Source organism: Nycticebus coucang, chromosome 4, assembly GCF_027406575.1.
Source record: "Nycticebus coucang isolate mNycCou1 chromosome 4, mNycCou1.pri, whole genome shotgun sequence".
NCBI classification, from domain to species: domain Eukaryota; kingdom Metazoa; phylum Chordata; class Mammalia; order Primates; family Lorisidae; genus Nycticebus; species Nycticebus coucang.
Window position 1 is genome coordinate 138,055,914 of NC_069783.1, and position 10,368 is coordinate 138,066,281.

A 10,368-nucleotide genomic window follows, 5' to 3' on the forward strand; every position below is an offset into this window, starting at 1 on the left:
CAAAGAATTCAAAATAGACCTTCCATTTGAGCCCATAATCCCATTACCTTCTACCTAGAAGAAAAAAAACATTTTGTCATAAGAACATGTGCACTAGATTGTTTATTGCAGCTTAATTCACAATTACCAAGATACAGAATCAACTTAACTGCCCATCAACCCATGAATGAATTAATAAACTGTGGTGTGTGTATACCACGGAATACTATTCAGCCATAAAAAGATGGAGACTTTACATCTTTGGTATTAACCTGGATAGAGTTGGAGAACATTTTCTCTTTAGTAAAGTATCACGAGAATGGAAAAGCAAGTATCCAATGTATTCAATACTAATATGAAGCCAGTGGACAAACTAATACACACCCACACAACAGAAAAACTCAATTTAACTCAAGTTAGGAGGAGGAGGGAAAAGGGAGGGGGGCTGGTAAACGCTCACCTAATGGATACAATGTAAGGATATTTGGTACTCTCCTGGGTGAGGGTCACAACTCCAACAGGGACCTTACCTAACAAATGCAAACACTGTGACCTAATCATTGTATCCTCATATTAATCTGAAATTTTGAAAAAAAAATTAAGGGTAGAAGAAAAGGAAACATTTTTTAAAGAAAGTTAAACAGATCAATTATGGCTCAAAGGAGTAAGGCACCAGTCCCATATGCCGGAGGTGGTGGGTTCAAACCCAGCCCTGGCCAAAAAAAAAGGATCGATTAGAAAAGAAAAAAATAAAGTCTCTTGTCATAGACAACACAAATTTTCTTTTTCTTTTTTTCTTTTGGTATTTATTTAAACATTTACTTGGGTACCTTTAAGGAGATTCATCAAAGGATTACACGTAGAACAGTTAACCCCCCTCTGTCTTTTATTTCAGATTAATATGAGGGTACAAATGGGTAGGTTATGTTGTTTTTGTTTCTAAGGTAAACTTCAAGTTGTAGTTGAGCCCTTCACCCAGGAGTTGTGCAAACCCTCTCTGTCTTTTCTTTTATTTCAGATTAATATGAGGGTACAAATGGGTAGGTTATGTTGTTTTTGTTTCTAAGGTAAACTTCAAGTTGTAGTTGAGCCCTTCACCCAGGAGTTGTGCAAACCCTCTCTGTCTTTTCTTTTATTTCAGATTAATATGAGGGTACAAATGGGTAGGTTATGTTGTTTTTGTTTCTAAGGTAAACTTCAAGTTGTAGTTGAGCCCTTCATCCAGGAGTTGTCCTGTATACCCTTATACTGTGCACATTGAGTGACAACTTGCAAATCTTCCTCCCTCCTCCTGTTTTCCTTTCCCCTCCCCCTCACTTGAATATACTTGTGTTTTTCTTTTGTGTGGACAACACGATTTTCAACATATTAAATCTTGTAGAGGCCAAGAGTGGTGGGTCATGACTGTAACCTTAGCATCTGGGGAGGCCAAGGTTTGGAACGACACCTGAGGCCAGGAGTTTGAGATCAACCTGAGCAACACCGCAGGACCTTGCCTATATCAAAAATGAAAAAAAAAAAAAAAATTAGCCAGGCACGATGCATGCCTATAGTTCCCACTACTCAGGAGGCTGAGGCAGAAGGATCCTTTGAGGTCAGGAGTTTGAGGCTGCAGTGAGCTATGGTACCCCACAGCACTGTAGCCCAGGCAATAGAGTGAGACTGTATCTCAAAAAAAAAAAAAAAAAACAATCTGTCATGGAATCTACAAAAACATCCTAGAACTAATAAAATAGTTTAGCACGGTAATAGGGTACAAGATCAATGTACCAAAAAAATCAATTATATTAATAATTCTACATACGAGCAAAAGAATAATTAAAAATGAATTTACAGTATTACAAAAGCATCAAAAAATGCAATGTTAAGGTGTAAATCTAACAAAATCTGTACAGGTTGTGTATTCTGAAAATTATAAAACCCTGATGAAAAAAATCAAAGGACAGATGGAGAAATATATCACATTCATGGATGGGGAGACTCAATATCATTAAAAAGTAAATTTTTTTAATTCTTTATTAAATCATAACTGTATACATTAATGCATTTATGGGGTACAATGTGCTGATTTGATGTACAATATGGAATGCTTACATCTAACTGATTAACATAACCATCTCCTTGCTTACTTATTTATTGCAGTAAAAACATTCATACTCGGCTCAGCACCCATAGCACAGTGGTTACGGCGCCAGACACATACACCAAGGCTGGTGGGTTTGAACCCAGCCGGGATCAGCTTAACAACAATGACAACTGCAACAAAAAATAGCCGGGCATTGTGGCAGGAGCCTGTAGTCCCAGCTACTTGGGAGGCTGAGGGAAGAGAATCGCTTAAGCCTGAGAGTTTGGGGTTGCTGTGAGCTATGACACTACAGCACTCTACCAAAGGTGACAAAGTGAGACTCTAACTCAAAAAAAAAAAATTCATACTCAATTCTTAGTAGTTTAGAAATGTATCAAAAAAGGGCGGCGCCTGTGGCTCAGTGAGTAGGGCGCCGGCCCCATATGCCGAGGGTGGCGGGTTCAAACCCAGCCCCCGGCAAACTGCAACAGAAAAATAGCCGGGCGTTGTGGCGGGCGCCTGTAGTCCCAGCTGCTCGGGAGGCTGAGGCAAGAGAATCACGTAAGCCCAGGAGTTAGAGGTTGCTGTGAGCCGTGTGACGCCACGGCACTCTACCAAGGGCGGTACAGTGAGACTCTGTCTCTACAAAAAAAAAAAAAAAGAAATGTATCAAAAAAAGTAAATTCTCCCCAAATGTATCAACAGATTCAACACAACACAACCTCAATCAAAATCCCAGCAAGTGGCGGTGCCTGTGGCTCAAAGGAGTAGGGTGCCGGCTCCATATGCCGGAGGTGGTGGGTTCAAACCCACCCCTTGCCAAAAACTCTAAAAAAAAAAAATCCCAGCAAGTACAGAGTCCCCATATGCCCTCTCTCAGTTTCTCTTCCCTAGTTTCTCCTATTATTAACATGTTGTGTTTGTTGCAATTGTGGAACAAACATCAATACATTATTAATAAAATTAGTCCATAGTTTATATCAGGGTTCCCTTTTTATGCTGTACAGTTCCATGGGTTTTGCCAAGTAGGCAACGTCATGCATTTACCATGTCAGTATCAAACTGAAGAGTTTCACTGCCCTAGAATCACCCCCAGGCTTTACCATTCAACCCTCTACCCTGCCAACTCTTGCTCAACCACTAATCTTTTTACTTTCACCATAGTTTTGCCATCTCCAGAATGTCATATAGTTGGAATAATACGGAACGTCTCATGAAGGAATGAGCCTCTCAGCCTGGAGGACTAAACAGCAGAAGCAGGTTAACCACCTACCTAAGATTTCATATAGGTGATTCCTGCATTAGGTGAAAGATACAATTCAATGGCCTCTTGAGTCTAGACCAACTCTAAAAAATTCATGAAGTCCCAAGGACGACAAAAAGGAAACTGAATTCACCCCAGACTCTTCAGCTGGGCAAAATTTCAGAGACACTATAAAGTCTCACCAGCCTGAACTCTCTCCTCTGCCTAAAATTATATTCCCCTTCCACAAACACTTAAGTAATGTGCAATAGGTGAAGTATACTGTGCAGAGAAAATGCTGTTGGGGAGATAAAAAGACAAAGAGACAGAGTTCAATTCTGGCTACCTCATCCCCCAGATCTCAGGTTAAATGTCACTCCTGGGAATCCTCCTACCATCCTAAAATCCAGTTTGGGTACCCTTCCCAAGAATTTTTAGCCGACAAAGTAAACATACTCCCTTGCCTGGTCACTTCATTTGACTACGAAGTCTGTGAGGAGGAGTGTTTCCCATTGTTTCCCAGAGCCTGGCATGGTATTTGGTACACAACAGGTACTCGGTTAATATTTTCTGAATGAAATACTGAATGAATAAAAAAGTGATCTTCCTCGTGCGGCGCCTGTGGCTCAAGGAATAGCACTGGCCCCATATACCGGAGTTGGTGGGTTCAAACCTGGCCCGGGCCAGAAAACTGCAAAAAAATAAAAAAAGTGATCTCCATACTGTAGGACTCTGTCATCTATTTGTATAGATAAGCATATACACACAATAACCAACAAAGGTATAAATAAACATATGCACAAAAATAAGCAGCCAGAATATATAAAGAGTCCCCATGATTCAATAAGAAAAAGGTGACCTAACACAAGGAGTGTCAGAGGATATAAGCAGACAATACAAAAAGAAGAAGCCAAAGGGCCAATAATCATATTAAAAGATGCTCAACTTCAATAGTAATAAAAGAAATACACAAAGGCCACCCATATGCAAAAGAATGGTCAAAATAGCATACCTATCAGATTGACCAATCTGAAAAAGACCAAAAAAAGCTGGCATTAGAGAGGGTGTGATAAAGTGTGAGTTTTAGGCTTGTAGGGTGCTGGCCACATACACTGAGGCAGGCGGGTTCAAACCCTGCCAGGCCAGCTAAACAACGACAACAGCAACAAAAAAATAGCTGGGCATTGTGGAGGGCACCTGTAGTCCCAGCTACTTGGGAGGCTGAGGTAAGAGAATCGCTTAAGCCCAGGAGTTGGAGGTTCCTGTGAGCCGTGACACCATGGCACTCTACTGAGGGGGACATAGTGAGACTCTATCTCTAAAAAAAAAAAAAGTGTGAGTTTTGATGCACTATTGGTGGGAGTACAAATTAATACAAATACTTTGTGGGTTTTGGGTTTTGTTTTTGTTTTTTTGAGACAGAGTCTCACTATGTCACCATCAGTTGAGTGCCATGGTGTCACAGCTTACAGCAACCTCAAACTCTTGGGCTTGCGTGATTCTCTTGCCTCAGCCTCCCGAGTAGCTGGGATACAGGCGCCCGCCACAACACCCAGCCATTTTTTGGTTGCAGTTCAGCCGAGCCCGGGTTTGAACCCGCCACCCTCGGTATATGGGGCCGGCATCTTACTGACTGAGCCACAGGCGCTGCCCGATATGTGTGGTTTTATAAATACAGAAAGAAGCGTCATGGCTGCATACATATGTAGAAATGAAGTATAAAATAGCCACAGGAAAGATAAATGGCAACTTTACAACAATAGTTACTTCTGGAGAGGGAGGAAGAAAGATCGGAAAGAAGACTGTTAACTAAACCCGTACAGTTGAATTACTTTCTTTGAGACAGAGTCTCGCTATGTCGCCCTGGGTAGAGTGCTGTGACATCACAGCTCACAGCAACCTCAAACTCTTGGGCTTGAGTGATTCTCTTGCCTCAGCCTCCCAAGTAGCTGGGACTACAGGCGCCCGCCACAATGCCCAGCTATTTTTTGGTTCTAGTTCTCATTGTTGTTTGGCAGGCCTGGGCTGGATTTGAACCCGCCAGCTCTGGTGTATGTGGCTAGAACCCTCGCTGCTGAGCTACAGGTGCCAAGTCTGAATCACTTTTTAAAAAGGACCAAGAGATCTAAACCAAAAAGCACACACATCAGCAAGTGCACTACAGAGTGTGATGATAACATGTGAATAAGTAAAGGGTTGTGAAAACAGTAAAAGAGAGATTGATGGGCCTAAGAAGGTCCAGGGGGACTTTCCCTTGGAGAGAGAAGTTTAGAGCTGAGCCTTAAATCATGGACAGGATTTCCATAGGCAAAGACAGCATGAAGGAAAGGAGCCGAGACAGAGAGATGTGAACACAGAGGCAAATGGAAAAACCCAGGTCATCCCAGGCAGCTGAAGGGAGGGGTTAGGAAGAAAGCGGGTGTTGGGGTCCTCTGCAGATGAGGGAAGTATTATACACTTTTGTGCTTCAGAAGGTATTAAAGCAACCTAAAGACCAAACCCCACTTCATGGACCTACCCACATATGAGAGTATTTTTCTTTTTTTATTATTAGTTTTTTTTGTTGTTTGGCGGTTTTGCAGTTTTTGGCTGGGGCTGGGTTTGAACCCACCACCTCCAGCATATGAGGCTGGCGCTCTACCCCTTTGAGCCACAGGCGCCGCCCGAGAGAGAGTATTTTTCATGTTCCAAACTCTTAGTCATAATAGAACAGAAGGAAAGCAGCATCATCTAAGGAGAAAGAGGAATTCCAAGTTTTGGGCTCCTGGAGTTTTGCAAGAAAAAAGAAAGACTGAATTATGGCCTCCATTTTGCCTCTTTTTCAAGAATGTATAAGAAAGAACCTAGCCGGGCGTTGTGGCGGGCGCCTGTAGTCCCAGCTACTCAGGAGGCTGAGGCAAGAGAATCGCTTAAGCCCAGGAGTTGGAGGTTGCTGTGAGCTGTGTGAGGCCACGGCACTCTACCGAGGGCCATAAAGTGAGACTCTGTCTCTGCAAAAAAAAAAAGAAAGAACCTAAATTTTGGCGGAAAGTTCTGGAAAATCCGTAAGTATAAACTTAGGGTCAGAGTTTAGAGCCCCTATCATTTCTAGTGTAAATGCCAATCATCTTTTTTTTTTTTTTTTTTTTTGGAGACAGGGTCTCACTCTGTCTCCCTTGTTAGAGAGCTGTGGCATCATAGCTCACAGCAACCTCAAACTTCTGGGCTCAAGAGATCCTCCTGCCTCAGCGACCCAAGTAGCTAGGACTACAGGCACCATGCCTGGCTAATTATTCTGTTTTTAGTAGATAGTTTCCTTCTTGCTCAGGCTGCTTTTGAACTCCTGACCTCAAGCAATCACCTCACTTTCACAGAGTTCTAGGATTTACAGACATGAGCCACTACCCCCAGCCATACTGCCGATGGGGGTGGGGGTAGGGAAACCAAATTATTGGTAACTGTCTGAAAGCTAATAGAACTAGAAACAGGACAGTCAGATCTTTTTGAGTTGTGTAGCCACATGTTACAGTTCTATTTGCTGAGTGGCAATATGCAAATCTAGAAAATTTCATCAAGATAGACACTAAAAGCAAAGGAAGCTACAGTGCCCCCTTGTGGTGAGACGCAGCACTGCCCTGTCACACTTGGAGGTGGCTGGGTCTGAAATCACTGGATAGAGAGGGATCAGCAGAAGCTGAACTAAGAGCTAAGACAACACACATGATGAGGAATCAGGAGATCTTGTTCGGGGGTTATCTTGGCATACTAGAGGCCTCTCTTCTTCCTACCATACTTCAGGCAAGGTCTTTAGCCAAGATCTTCCGCTAAGAAAGCATGGGGGAAAATAAGACGAACAGTAGACTAATGTTCCAGGTAGTATTATTGCTTAATTATCTAGGAGCCTCAGACCTTTATTGAAAAATAAATTAGGGCAGCGCCTGTGGCTCAAGGAGTAGGGCGCCGGTCCCATATGCCAGAGGTGGCGGGTTCAAACCTAGCCCTGGCAAAAACCAAAAAAAAAAAAAAAAAGAAAAGAAAAATAAATTAATCTTTTTTTAAATGTAAAACTGCCCAATAGCTGAAGCAGGGATCAACAGTCACAGTGTGGAAGCAGCCCAAATGTCCCTCAACAGATGAATATGTATGCCAAGTGTGCTAGATACTTACAATGGAATACATTTCAGCCTCTAAAGAAATGGAAATTTTGACACATGCTGAAACATGGACAAACCTTGAGGATATCATGCTAAGTGAAATAAGCCAGTCACAAAAAGATAAATACTATATGATTCCAATTACACGAGGTAGTCAGAGTACACAAAATTACAGACACAGAAAGTGGAGTGGTGGTTGCCAAGGGCTGGGGGGGTAGGTTATAGGGAGTTATTGTTTAATGAGTAGAGAGTTTCAGTTTTACAAGATACAAAGAGTTATGGAGATGGACAGTGGCAATGGTTGTACATTACGAATGTATTTAACAACACCGAACAGGCCAGGTGGGCACAGGAACACACCTCTATAATCCTAGCATTTTGGGCGACCAAGGCAGGTGGATCACCTGAGCTCAGGAAGAGTCCTCCAGCCTGAGCAAGAGTGAGACCCTATCTCTACTAATAGAAAAACTAGCCTGGCGTTGTAGTGGGCACCTGTAGTCCCAACTAGTTGGGAGGCTGAGGCAGGAGGCTTTCTTGAGTCCGAGTTTGAGGTTGCTGTGAGCTATGATGCCACAGCACTCTACCTAGGGCTACAGAGGGAGACTTTGTCTCAAAAAAAAAAAAAAAAAACACCAAACTGTACACTTAAAAATGCTTAAGATGGTAAATTTTAAGTTACATGTATTTACTATTACAAAAACATTTTTCTTTTAAAAAGTACTTGAATAGCTTCAGTGGGACAGTCACTCTCCAGTTTTCCACAGTCCCCCCCCCTCCTTATTGTATTCCACCTGGTGCTCTCTCACATGGAGGTAGCCTGGGCCCCATAGGACAAGCCATGAAGGAGGGAGTCAGGCTAGTGGGACAGAAGACAGAGTGAGGGAGCAGTCCAGGTGAACAAATGCCCGGGAAAGAGAGAGATTATGGTATGTCCAAGGAATTGGGACGTCCAGGTGGCCAAAGTGTAGAAGGAAGTGAAAAGGTTTGACTCCTTTCTGTGACATCCAGATGGAGAAATTGACACCCAGATGGAACAGACTTGAAGTCACACAGCTTGCAAGTGACTAAACCCCAATCCCTCCTACCTCTCCAAAGACCAACTCTTTCCTTGCAATCCTTTCCTTTACCCATAAGTCCTCCTAATTTCTAGTGAAGCCCCAGGGAATGTCCAGGGATCTGGGCCCATTCACACCAACTGCCCATCGGGATTTGCTACTCCACAGTTTCTTCTGCTACTTCCTTGAGTGTGAGTCAGGGCTGAATTTATTAGCTGGCAAGTTTCAGGGGCTGGGTTGACAATCCTCCTCACCTGTACTTTCCTAAATTGTGTGATGTCAGGGAAATACCTTTCCCAGCCACAGAAGGAATTTCATCACTAGCCCTTCCTTCCTCTAGCTGAAGGCTCTGTCCTACCTTTAAATGCAAATACCCTTGGGAGGAAGCAACATTGTCACCTTTATCTGAGTGCATCTGGAAAGCCAGAACTGGAAGGCCAAGGCCACTATCTTTTGTTACTGATGAGAAACGTGAGCCCAGAGTGAAGGGACTGGCCCATGATTAATACAAAGCCAGGGGTGGAACCCTGGTAACCTGATTTCTGATCCGGGGCTCTTTCCACTGTTTCTCATTAGGTCCTGTCCTACGAACGTTCTCCTGGAGGAATAAAGGAGAGAAAGACAAGGGAACATCACAAAACTGGGGAAAGGCATCAGGAAAAAAAAAAAAAGGCATAGAAGGCAACTTGCTTGGCTTCATAAATGTTCAACTCTGATTTAGTTCATTCTTTGGTTCAACACATATTAATTGAGGGTCTTCTATGTTCCGGGCACTGTGCTGGATGCTGAGGGTAGTCCCTCCCCTGGGAGGACTTCCAGGCCTCCAGCTGACCTGCTTCCTACCACCCCAACCCACCACCCCCTTTGCTAAGCCAATCAGCAAGCTCACCCTTTGCTAAGCCAATCAATCAGCAAGCTCATTTTTCTTTCACAGGGCACTTATGTTTATTATTTCATTATTTCGCACCAAAAAAAAATAATAAAACATGACAAAGATATTATCACTCACTTTACAGATGAAGACACTAAAGCTCACTCTTTCCTTGATCCAAGCAGCCTCACTGGTCTCTCCCTCAAACCACCTTCCACCCCAACTCTTGGGTGGTCTGAAAAAGGAGGAGAAAGAAAGGATCTCATCATCTCCTCCCCAAAATCTCTCTCCTTCCCCAGCTCACAAATAATTCTGAGGCAAGAAGGGCAACTTATCGTCTCTAAAGCAAATTGGGAGTCTGGTGCCCGAGGGTAGGTGCCCTTAGTGAATGAACAATCAGTGAAATTCTGCTGGAGGGTAGAAGAAATTGGCACCCACTATTTGGGTAAAAGACCAGTCTGTATAGAAACACAGTAATGTCATGGGCACAGAAAAAGTTTCTTTCACATCTCCCATTTCACCTTCAACTCGCTCCGTGATGATGTCCTCTGTAGAGGCAGAAACCAGCATTCAAAGACAGGTAGTGTCTTGTAGAACTATAGCCTCAATCCCCAGGACCACAGACCAATACTGGTCCATGGCCTGTTAGGAACTGGGTTGCAGGAGAGGGAGGGGCTTCATCTGTATTTACAGCCTCTCCCCATTACTGGCATCACCGCTGAAGCTCCACCCCCGTCCGATCAGCCAGGGCATTAGATTCTCCTAGGAGCGCATAAACTGCTGTAAACTGTTCATGTGAGGGGTCAGGCTGGGTGCTCCTTGTAAAACTCCAATGCCTGAGTGTCTAAGGTGCAGCTGAGGCAGTGAAGCTAACCCTGGGATGGTGTAGTTGCAGGAAAACAAGCTCCAGATTCCCATTGATTCAGCATTATGTGAGTTGTATAATTATTTCATTATATAGTACAATGAAATGATAATAGAAATAAAGGGCAAAATAAATGTAATGCACTTGAATCATCCCC